The sequence below is a fragment of the Aquarana catesbeiana genome, linkage group LG04 (genome assembly GCF_042186555.1).
Source record: "Aquarana catesbeiana isolate 2022-GZ linkage group LG04, ASM4218655v1, whole genome shotgun sequence".
NCBI lineage: Eukaryota > Metazoa > Chordata > Amphibia > Anura > Ranidae > Aquarana > Aquarana catesbeiana.
This window is the reverse complement of record NC_133327.1, coordinates 252,694,082-252,706,262: the sequence shown is the minus strand read 5'-3', so window position 1 is coordinate 252,706,262 and position 12,181 is coordinate 252,694,082. Positions and strand designations below refer to the sequence as shown.

The 12,181-nt window shown below is 42.7% G+C and overlaps 1 protein-coding gene across 5 annotated transcripts in view; it reads right to left on the bottom strand.

The window, feature by feature from the left end:
* Nucleotides 1–12,181, bottom strand: part of FGF12 (fibroblast growth factor 12) — a 648,489-nt gene that overhangs the window by 96,093 nt on the left and 540,215 nt on the right. The window lies entirely within an intron of this gene.

The following is a 12,181-nucleotide window of genomic DNA, read 5'->3' as shown; positions in this document are numbered from 1 at the left end:
CAAAGCCAGCAGACTACTCTCATTCAGCATAACTCTTTATTGACTGTTACAGACATAACCAGTTGATAAACACAGGAGTACATTATGTTATCCTAAAAAATATTCCCCATTGCAAAACTACAGTGTTAATAGACAGACAAAGAGGTAAAGGAGACAGAAGGAAGACGATTTGCAAAAATTCCATTGCAACACCACTTTATTTTTTACTTGATAAATGCTATAAAAACAAGAAATGTTTTTCATTGTAGCAAAGGGTTGAGATGGATATTATGCAATCAATCATGCCTTGCAGATAAAGCTAAGACTGCTAAATGAGGAATGTTCCCTATCTCTGAAATAAGTAGTGTGCTCACTTATTATACATTGTTATTATTGATTGATCAGTTTATTTTATCGTCATGGCTTAGAAGACTCTGAAAAAAAGCCCAAATGCAAATGCATATTAACATTAGGATGCACATTAAATAACACTGGAAAAAAATTATTTTGGAAATCAGATCACCAGTGAAGCAGAATACAAATGCTCACAATGCATGGAAGTCCTACATCAGCATTTGCTCTATTTCCACTAACATTAGCTACATTTTGCTGTAACTTATTCATGCACTGGGGTTGCATTTACAGAGAACATTGTTAATATGCCCCTGACATAAGTACTCAAAGCATACAAGTAGGTCTTCAATGAAATTATATTCCACTGCAATTTATTTCCAGCTACTGTATTTTGTGAATTTTACTGTAGCAGAGTGCCCCTCTAATCACCATGCAAAAAGGCAGGCTCCTTTAACTCCTCTCCTCACAATCCCTTGGGTTTCCAAAAATCCCCTGGGTTCCCACAATACCATGAACGTGCCAAGGAGATATAGGTTTGCTTTTTTTAGAGAGACTGCACCTTATGAGGCACAGAAGACTGCATATGTAAGCTACAACCGGGTTTATTGTTCTCCACTGTTAGTGTCAGCATCAGGGCCGTCTTTAAGGCAGGGCAAAAGAGGCAGCTGTCCTGGGCCCTGTCCCCAACTATCCCGGTTTAACTTCCCTTGTCCCTTGAGGTTTTAGTCCCTTGCTGTGTCCTGATATCTCAGTGTGAAGTGCTGCTACTTATGCTGCCCAGCTCTGCCCTATTTTTGTGTACAGATGACTTACCTGCAGACCCTGTGTTTACATGTAAAAAACTGGGATTAATATGTAACTAGCGGCTGTATTCATATGTAAATAGTTGCTGACCGGCGGCATTTATATGTAAATAGAGGCGGCATTCATGTGTATATCATGCCCCCTGAGGTTTTATCCACCATCACCTATACTGAAAGCTGCCCACTGGGGAGAAATAGGGGCATGCTTGAAAGTCCTGCCTGCAATTGTGGTTATTCAGCCTGTTCTGCAAAGGTAAGCAAATTGGTGGTGGGAGGGTAGTGTGGGGCGTACAGAGGTAGGCAGAGAAGGAATTACAGTTTGGGTGTGCAGGTGAGCAAGGAGGGGATGTATGGAGGTAAGGAAGGTGGGTGCAAAGATGAGCAGAGGAGGCAGGTAGAGTTAAAGGGGAGAGGGATTTGAGTGGAGAGAATGGGGGAGGTTTCGGGTGCAGAGCTTTTGGGATGCAAAGGTGTACTGACAGTGTGGATAAAGATGTAGGCCACATGTAGGGCAGCCCAATTATTTTAGTGGGCTGCTCTATGCACTAGAAATGCGGAAGGAAGTCCTTAACGCTTTTTCAAAATCACAATGTTGCACAGTAAAGTAGAAAAACTCATGCGCAAAACCAAAGTGAATAGAAACAATTAGAGAGGTCTAAGAAGCCGCCACACATAAGGCAGTGTTCCCACACAGAAAATAAATAGGATAATAAGAAATATGTAGCGCTAACTAGAGTGCATAAATAAATAATACAAAAATAAATACATCAAATACTAACTGAAGTGCATGAGTGAAACCCTCAATACATAAATAAACTACAGTGAAATCACATAAATGAAGTGACTGTGCATAAAATAATGGTAATTCATAAAATGTGTCAACAAATGGATTGATAGAGGGATCCTCTAAGACAAAATAAAAATCAATGGTGATCTAAAAGTGCATCAAAGTGAAAAAAATTCCAAAATCCAAAAAAATGAAAAAAAAATAAAAAATCACAAAAAAGTTGCATAAAAATGGAAAAAAATCGCATAAAGTGCAAAAATCACAAAAAATGGCAAAAAATTACTAGTCCAGGTAGTGCAATAACGTGCCAAAAAATACGACGTGAATCTTCATATAACAGTTTGTGCAGCATACAGAAAAGTGCAAGTGCAACAGATGATCAATATGAAATTCCTCTAAACACCCGTAATCCGTGGTGCGCAGCACATTTCCCCCAGCCTCTCACCCCTAGTAGAGACCCCTACGGGTCAAATCGAGCCTGCAATCAGAAAGTGGATAAAGACCACCGATTGATCAATGTCACTTGATCGTCACAGCCCCGGCGGGTCTCCAATGGAAGGCTTCAAGCTCAGCAGACAGGGTGGAGGCCCGGTGATGTGAGGGGAGGCTGATTGTCCATCATGACGTCCTTGTAGAGATCCTTGTGTCCTTCTAAATACTCCCACTCCTCCATGGAGAAATAGACAGTGACATCCTGACACCTTATATGAACCTCTCCTCAATGATCACTCTGGTGACTTCTAGAATCTTCTTTATATTTACTTGAGTTCTAAAGGAAGTAGAGAGGAGACATTGCTGAATCTGGCCTCAGAAGAGATCTAGAGTTTTCCTCCTGTGAAGTCTGGAGATCATATGACCATCACATTGTCTCCACCTCCCTCCCTGATAGAATAGAGAAATACAAAGAAGATTCTAGAAGTCACCAGAGTGAGGAGAGGTTCCTATAAGGTGTCAGGATGTCACTGTCTATTTCTCCATGGAGGAGTGGGAGTATTTAGAAGGACACGAGGATCTCTACAAGGATGTCATGATGGACAATCAGCCTCCTCTCACTTTACTGGGCCTCCACCCCGTCTGCTAAGCTGGAAGCCTTCAATTGGAGACCCGCCGGGGCTGTGACGATCGGATGACATTGATCGATCGGTGGTCTTTACCCACATTCTGATTGCAGGCTCGACTTGACCCATAGGGGTCTCTACTAGAGGTGAGAGGCTGGGGGTAACGTGCTGTGCACCACGTATTACGGATGTTTAGAGGAATTTCATATTGATCATCTGTTGCACTTTTCTGTCTGCTGCATGAACTGTTATATGAAGATTTACTTAGTATTTGTTGGCACATTATTGCACTACCTGGACAAGTCATTTTTTGCCATTCTTTTGTGATTTTTGCACTTTTTTGCACTTTATGCATTTTTTTCCATTTTTATGCGACTTTTTTAGTTTATGCGTTTATTTTTTTAATTTTGAAATTTTTTTCACTTTGATGCACTTTTAGATCACCATTGAACTTTATTATGTCTTAGAGGATCCCTCTATCAATCCATTTGTTGACACATTTTATGAATTACCATTATTTTATGCACAGTCACTTCATTTATGTGATTTCACTGTAGTTTATTTATGTATTGAGGTTAATACTGTTTCACTCATGCACTTCAGTTAGTATTTGATGTATTTATTTTTTTATCATCCCTATTATTTATTTATGCACTCTAGCTAGCGCCACATATTTCTTATTACACTGTTGCACAGCACGTCAGCAGATGGGTGAGGGTGTCATTAACAATTAATGGCACTGCTGTGTATCTGCTAAAGGGCAGCACGTTTCTGTGGTGTCAGGAAAGCGATTTTGCATGCGTTTTCTGACACACAAAAAAGGGGAACGCAGGCTAAATGTCTCAGTTACATTGGTGGTCAGTGTAAATCATCTCATTACATTGAGGCTTGGTGTAGAATCCTTTCATTCACACTAGTGGCCAGTGTGAAGGTCCCCATTACATTGGTGATCAGTGTAAATACCCTTTACATTGGTGGTCAGTGTAAATCTTCTCATTACAATGGGGCTTGGTGTACAATCCTTTTATTCACACTAGTGACCATTATGAAGGTCCCCCTCCTTAAATTGGTGGTTACTGTGAATGCTTCTACTACATTAGTGATCAGTGTATTACATTGGTGGCCAGTATTGAAACTCCTCCTTTTATTGGTAGTCAGTAAAAAAATCAGCATTGCCATTGATCACATCCTCCCCTCCCCCAGCACTGCCACTGAGCACAGGAGTTCTAGGATCCCTAGGAGTTTTCTGTCTATTGATGGGTCCCCCTCACCACCCCAGTTCATGGTGTGCAGGCAGGTGGAGAGCGAAATTGCCTGGAGGTGGGGCTCAAGAAAATGTTTGCCCAGGGTCCAATCAATATTAAAGACGGCCCTGGTCAGCATGCAGACACTTGGGCAGAAGCCAAATAATGCACAGCTTCCACAGAAGACCCAGCCACTGTAAAAAAAAACTTCCAATTGCTACAAGAGTGATGCGTACCAAGTGGGTGGCTATGCTTTTCTTGCAACTCACCTGTGTTATAAGTACTGAGATTCCTCCGGCTGCTTGTCTTGTATTGTCAGCCTTAAGATTCCTTTAGTTACTTGCCTGTATTATCAGCCCTGAGATCCTTCCAGCTGTTCACCTGTTTAATCTGACTTGGCATGGGCCTCGCCATGAGGGACTGTGAGTTTAGCACAATATCTGTTTAGTGTAATCAATATGAAGGGCGCCAACCTCAAACTCCAATATATCGCACTAAGTGATATAAGGCTGCTGCCCCTTTTATAGTGCAAAAAACACTACACAGTAAACTATCAAAAAAAAAAGGAGCGCTGCCCTATTAACCCTAACAAGAATATATGAAATACCATATAGTGCACCAACTAAAATTATAACATGTATGAAATCAAAAGTCCATAGTGATGATGACCTATAAATATAATATCAAAAGTCCATATATAGTAACAGATTGCCAATCACCGTGCTCTTCAAAAAATTATTTGTGCCCAATGCCCAACTCTTCAATATACAGTGCTCCACTGAGTGTGTGAAATAAATATGTGCTTACCAGAACAATCTGGCCTAACAAGGTGACCATTGAGCAGGTAATAACCAAATCCACCTCTCAGGGGACCAGGACAAATTCATCCAGGAGTCTCCTCTCTCCCACTCTGTATCACTGTAATATAAATGCTCCAGGACAGACCACAAGCAGGGCGTAGTATAGTGTATAGTGTAGTATGTTTTATTAAAATAAAACGTATGCGCTCACGTATTCGCAAAGGAAAACAAGCATCCAATATGTGCAGCTTCCAGTAAGGATATGTCTCGCACCACCACTCGCTGTCCCAGAGCCAGTGTGTGTTCCACATACCTCAGGACGCGCACATGCGCAAAATGCATTGAGATACGAGCCATACACGCCATTTCCGGAGTCAGCCCTTCGTCGCTTCTGGTTTGTGGAACACACACTAGCTCTGGGACAGCGAGCGGTGGTGCGAGACATATCCCTACAGCTGGGAAGCTGCATGTGCGGATGTTTGTTTTTCTATGTGAATATGTGAGTGCATACGTTTTATTCTGTTCGGTTTTATATTTTGTTTGGGTTAATAGATTAGCGCCTTACTTTCTTAAATTAGTTTACACTATCTGTTTGTGTTCTGTAATGCAGCCCTCAAAAATTTCACTCGCCTGCTCACATCTTGCGAGTGGATTTTGAGGGCTGGCGAGGAAGGGCTGCCTGTGAGCGGGGGGGGGGGGGGGGAGCACCGCCGGCAGCCTGGGTTGTATGGGAGCCATTCTCCCAGCAGTTGGAGGGAAAGAGAGAGGAGAGCCACCGCCTGGATGATCAGAGCGTGGGGAACATAACAGCTTACATTTCAATAGCTGTGCATTCCCAGTCGCACGCCGTCACATACAGCCCCTTCTCTTTGTCCGGGCACTTTGATAGACAGATCACCCGTCCAATCCTGGGACAGGTGATCTGTCTATCAAAGTTCCCCGGACGAGGGGCTGTATGTGACGGCGCACAGCGGGGAATACACAGCTATTAAAAATAAAGCTGTTATGTTCCCCGCACTTTGATCATCCGGGCGGTGGCTCTCCTCTCTCTTCCCCTGCACAGGTAGGCTGCATTGGTGGATACAGGCTGCATTGGTGGCACAGGCTGCATTGGTGGATCAAGGCTGCATTGGTGGATACAAGCTGCATTGGTGGCACAGAATGCATTGTTGCACAGGCTGCATTGATGGACACAGGCTGCATTGGTGGCACAGGGTGAAATGATGGGCACAGGCTGCATTGGTGGATACAGGCTCAGGCTGCATTGGTGGACACAGGGTGCATTTATAGGCATCGGCTGTACTGGTGGCACAGGCTGCATTGGTGGACTGCATTGGTGGATACAGTCTGCATTGGTGGCAGAGGTTGCCTTGATGGGCACAGGCTGCAAGGTGGATACAGGCTGCATTTGTGGCACAGGCTGCATTTGTGGCACAGGCTGCATTGGTGGACACAGGCTGCATTGATGGGCACAGGCTGCATTGGTGGACACAGGCTGCATTGGAGGCACAGGCTGCATTGGAGGCACAGGTTGTATTGGTGGATACAGGCTGCATTTGTGGCACAGGCTGCATTGGTGGATACAGGCTACATTGGTGGACACAGGATGCATTGGTGGACACTGGATGCAATGGTGGACACATGCTGCATTGGTTGACACAGGCTGCATTGACAATACAGGCTGCATTGGTGGCACAGGCTGCATTGGCAGACACAGGCTGCATTTGCGGACACAGGCTGCATTGGCGGACACAGGCTGCATTAGCAGATACAGGCTGCATTGGTGGCACATGCTGCATTGATGGGCACAGGCTGCAATGGTGGATACATGCTGCATTGGTGACACAGTGTCAGAAACCATGAATCTGAACAAGACAGTACAGTTAAATCACACTTGTTTAATAATAAAACTAAATAGAACTAGCATAGCCAAAACATAGCCAAAGTTCGGTAACCAGAACGGATAGTCAGACAAGCCAGAAAGTCAGGAAACAAGGGAACAGAGTGGTGGAACAGCAAGCAGGATCTGGAGCCAGAAGGAATGTCAGCCAAGCAAGTCTTTAACAGGAACACAGGAGATAGTCTCTGTGATGTTGACCAAGGCGAAGGCAGAGATCATCTGGGCTTAAGTAGGCAGGACCGACGAGCAGGATATCAACAGGTGAGTCACTGTGGAGAGATAGGAGCTGGCAATTAGCCGACAGCTGAGCAGCCAGCACAGAGAGGGAAAGGCTGAGCCCAGCCCTGACACACAGGCTGCATTGGTGGATACAAGCTGCATTGGTGGCACAGGCTGCATTGGTGGATACAGGCTGCATTGGTGGATACAGGCTGCATTGGTGGCACAGGCTGCATTGGTGGACACAGGCTGCATTGGTAGCACAGGCTGCATTGGTGGACACAGGCTGCATTAGTGGACACAGGCAGCATTGGCGGACACAGGCAGCATTGGCGGCACAGGCTTTATTGGTGGCACAGTCTTTATTGGTGGACACAGGCTGCACTGGTGGACACAGGCTGCATTTGTGGGAGAACAGGCTACATTGGTGGCACAGGCTGCATTGGTGGACACAGGCTGCATTGGTGAACACAGGCTGCATTGTTAGGCACGGGCAGGCTGCATTGGTGGACACGGGCAGACTGCATTGGTGGACACGGGCAGGCTGCTTTGGTGGACACGGGCAGGCTACATTGTTGGGCATGGATAACGTTGTTGTTATTATTTATTTTTATAACTTAATTCTGCATAAAACATTTAAGTGTAATTTCATGAGATAATATTTAGGGGCAGAGTGAGGGGCGGGGCAGGGTAGGGGTTGGGTGTGGCAACTGGTGGCGAGTAACCCTTGAGGTCTGGCTAGTAGCTCAGGACTTGAAATTTTGAGCCCTGCTGTAATGTTTACTAGCATAGTGATTATACTCTATAGTCTCTTTACTTTAGAAACTGTGCTCTGACCAATTAGACATTGTTTATTGCTGTATTGACACTCTGCTGGAATGTAATTGGGTGCTACAGGCACCTGATGAAATCTCTGTTTCAGAAACATAGTATAAAATGAAAATACTAAAAAATAGATATGCATAAGCATTAGCAGCTCCTAATTTTTTTGGTTTTTACATTGGAACAAAACAGTTTTTTTTCATAAACAGTAGCCAACTGACTCTACAAACTGTGCATTTTTCTACATGAAACAGATAACTCCTAGCACGCTTCTTTTGGTGGGTCAGTCCTCATTTTGGACCCCAATTGCTCTGTAATGCTTTCCTCCACAACAAAGTATGTAACTAAGTATACGTCTATAAAAATAAATGTACATTTTACCAACAGCAGGGTTTATACCTGTCTTTAAATTATGTTAAATATTCTCCTGTAAATATGTTTTTATTTTCAAACACCAGCAAAAGATAAATGTGGCAGATACACTATATTACCAAAAGTATTGGGACGCCTACCTTTACACGCACATGAACTTTAATTGCATCCCAGCATTAATCCGTAGGGTTCAATATTGAGTTGGCCCACCTTTTGCAGCTATAACAGCTTCAACTCTTCTGGGGAAGCTGTCCAGAAGGTTTAGAGGTGTGTCTATGGGAATGCTGGACCATTCTTCCAGAAGCGCATTTGTGAGGTCAGGCACTAATGTGGATGAGAAGGCCTGGCTGGCAGTCTCCACTCTAAGGCAGGCGCCCCAATACTTTTGGTAATATAGTGTATATGGGCAGCACAGTGGCTAAATGGTTAGCACGTCTGCCTGGCAGCACTAGAAATGTTAGTTCAAATCCAAACCATGGTACTACCTGTACAAAGTTTGCATGTTTACCCTGTACCTGCATTTATTTCCTCCCACACTTCAAAGACATGCTGCAAGGTTCATTGGATTCATGTATGAAAGTGAGTTTTGGACCTTATATTGTACATTCCTTGAGGACAGGGACTGATGTGAATGTAAAATATATATATATAGAGCTGCCTAAATTGACAGTGCTATATACGTACATGTAACAAATACTGAAATGCTTGCTTTTGTTTTCAGGTGACATTCAAGTAGGATGAATTCTATTTTATTAATGGCAATTGGCAAATATATTTTGCAGTATTTATATGACTAGGCAGATCGTGTAGCCCAAAAGGTATCCCTACCATATCAGAAATCTAAGGTATGGGAGAAGGTCAGCTTCATTGGGAGGTTACATCACTGACTCTCCCGTGGAGATCAATGTCTCCTTAATACAAAGTTTATTCTGGCAAGCAAACACAACAGGAAGTGAAAAATAAATCTCTCCAAAGTGGGGGAAAATCTCCTAGAAAGTTGTAACTAGAACTAGCATTCTTATTGGATGATTTCCCCTCCACTCCTGTTCTAGTGGCAATAGCAAAAGTTTGACTTTCCCATCATTTTTGTTTTGGTGACTGTGATCAAGAGGACAACTAGAGATGTTGCATCCCAGAGTAGGGATACAGACAGCAATAACTGCAAAAAGGGTGTTTCAGCACTTTTACACTTTAGTAATTCAAAATGTAGTATGATGTACCATGTTTCTCCAAAAATAAGACCTACCCCGAAAATAAGACCTAGCGTTATTTTCCAGGAGGACTGCAATATAAGCCCTACCCCGAAAATAAGCCCTAGTTTAAAATGCTTGTGAAATCCTATAATCCACTCTATTACAGTAGTATATAATGTAATTGTGGGGAACAGTACTCCGATGGGTCACAGAAGCACAGAGCTGCACTATAACGAAGGTATTTTGCACAATTATATTACAGAAACACACACATTGTACATTATATACTACTGTAATAGAGTGATTTATAGGATTTTACAAGAATTTTAACTCACTTTACACTGGGGATTCCTATCAAGAAGGGAGAGAGAGGGGGAGAGAAGACAGCACATTACATGGTAAGACCTACCCCGAAAATAAGACCTACTACGTCTTTTGTTGCCAAAATGAATATATGACCGGGCTTTATTTTCAAGGAAACATGGTATGCAGAGTCTACATGACTCAAATGAGCACACGGTTATCCTTTGTGTCCCCCTCCTATCACATGAAACTTACCTGGTGATCTTGCCAGGTTACCTGAAATAACCATGTTGTCTTTGGATTGGTGGCAATGCTAAAACTAGCTGCTAAACTCCCTCTAAGTTGTCACCCATCCCACAGTAAAAAATTAAAAGCACCACACCGCACAGGTTAAATCAGAACATCAAGAGATTTTCAATCTCTAGTCTACCTCTAACAATTGAGAACTGCCCAGTTCTGACACTCCACAGCTTTATTAAAAGTGGGCCCTGGTCCAGGAGTGGACACAACTGCTCTTGGGAAAATACAGATGCTCACGATACCACACCTACCTTCCCAAGCCACCTAGCTATCTAAAAGGAGGAACTAGAAGCCACATAAACTTTAGAGAGAAATGGTTCTAAAAAAGAGGTCCAGCCAGAAGTGTAAAAGCTAAGGATCATTTCAGGATTTTACAACAAAGGTAGGATTTACTACTACATAATAATATATACTGTATGTTTTTAAAATTTACCTACATTTTGAATTCATTCTTTTTCTCAAACATTGGTTTAGATATTTTTACTCCTTTATTAAAGTGCACTCATTACACTTTAACCATTTCCTAATATTTAGACAACTGCATAAGGCAGATGAAAGCAGCAGCAATAGATAAGCTTGATGCTTGGCTTCATTTTGTTCCAACCATTTCATTAAACCTCTTAATGAAGACAGAAAACCACCCCTAGTAGCTCTCTAGAATTTGGCTTGAAGTCAAAATCAATTATTGGGCATATATAAAGGAACTAAAAGGGAAATGCACACAAATATGAAGGAATTTATTACTATGTTTTATCACTACCACTGCCAACAAGTTCTCTTTTAAAAGTTGCTTGTATACAGATGACTGTAATGATTTTACTGGCATACTGTAGAGGCTTTTCTTAAATCAGTACTTACTTAATGCTGAAGCTAAGAGAAGCAATGCACATGGTTACTTTTAATTCCATTAAGTGCAACAGGCTTATGCCAAGGGCTTGCCTATGCCAGAAATGCTGCTTCATAGCTAAACCTGCATTTATTTCCGAGAACTGTTTATATATATTCAAGATAATAAAAATAAATTGATATTGTAGCATTACACAGCAAATATATGACACCCTAGTACCCAAAACCATATGCAAATGTAGCAATACCATCTTCCAATTTTTATTGTCTCTTTTCCAAAAAGCAGCAACATGATGTGGGGAAGTGCTGCCTTAAGAGGAACAAACAGGAGTAAGAAGCACCATACTGCTTTATGGAACCTGCAAGAGTATGCTGCTTTAAATAGCCTACAACCATATTGATGCTGCTTGTGGTGTTAGTGCCTAGCCTGCCATGAGGATTCTGTACATAAAAAATAGTCACACATACTGTAAAACAATTCGGGTCCTTATTGGACAGAGTGATGGCAGCGCAGCCATTGACTCCTGCTGCTGTCAATCAAATCCAGTGACACAGGAGATGAGGGCGGGGCTGAGTTCTGCTGTCTGTGTCAGTGGATGCAGCAGCAGGACTTGAGAGTGCGCCCGCACGGGTGCCCCCATGAAAAGCAGCTCTCCATGGGGGCAATCGATGCGGGGAGGAGCCAGGAGTGCCGCTGGTTGACCCCAGAAGAGGAGGATCAGGGCCACTCTGTGCAAAACCCTTGCACAGAGGAGGTAAATAAAACATGTTTGTTTTTTTGTTTTTTTTTAATAACGAACCTTTAGTATCACTTTAAGAAAACTGGCAAGTATGATAACATGATTAAGGACTTCTACAGAGCAGTCCAAAAGAGCATAGGAGCCTGGGAGGGGGGTGCTGCTAGTACTACAATGGATACTATCCACTAGTACTAGCAACTACTCTTTAGCCAGTACAATTTAGGCAATGGGGCCCCTCCTAACAACAGGTTCTAAAGACTCATTGGCTGTTGCTGAGATTCATGCCTATTCAAGTGATATTCCTCAGTAGCCTAGGACAGAATGTAAATGGTCACTGACTGTCAACAATGAGCCAAGAATCAATTACTTTTGTTAAAACAAATTATACAATAAAAGGTTTTTATTTACAATTATAGAGATCTAAATTACAGGACAATTCTCAAATGAGGGTGAGTTGGCTT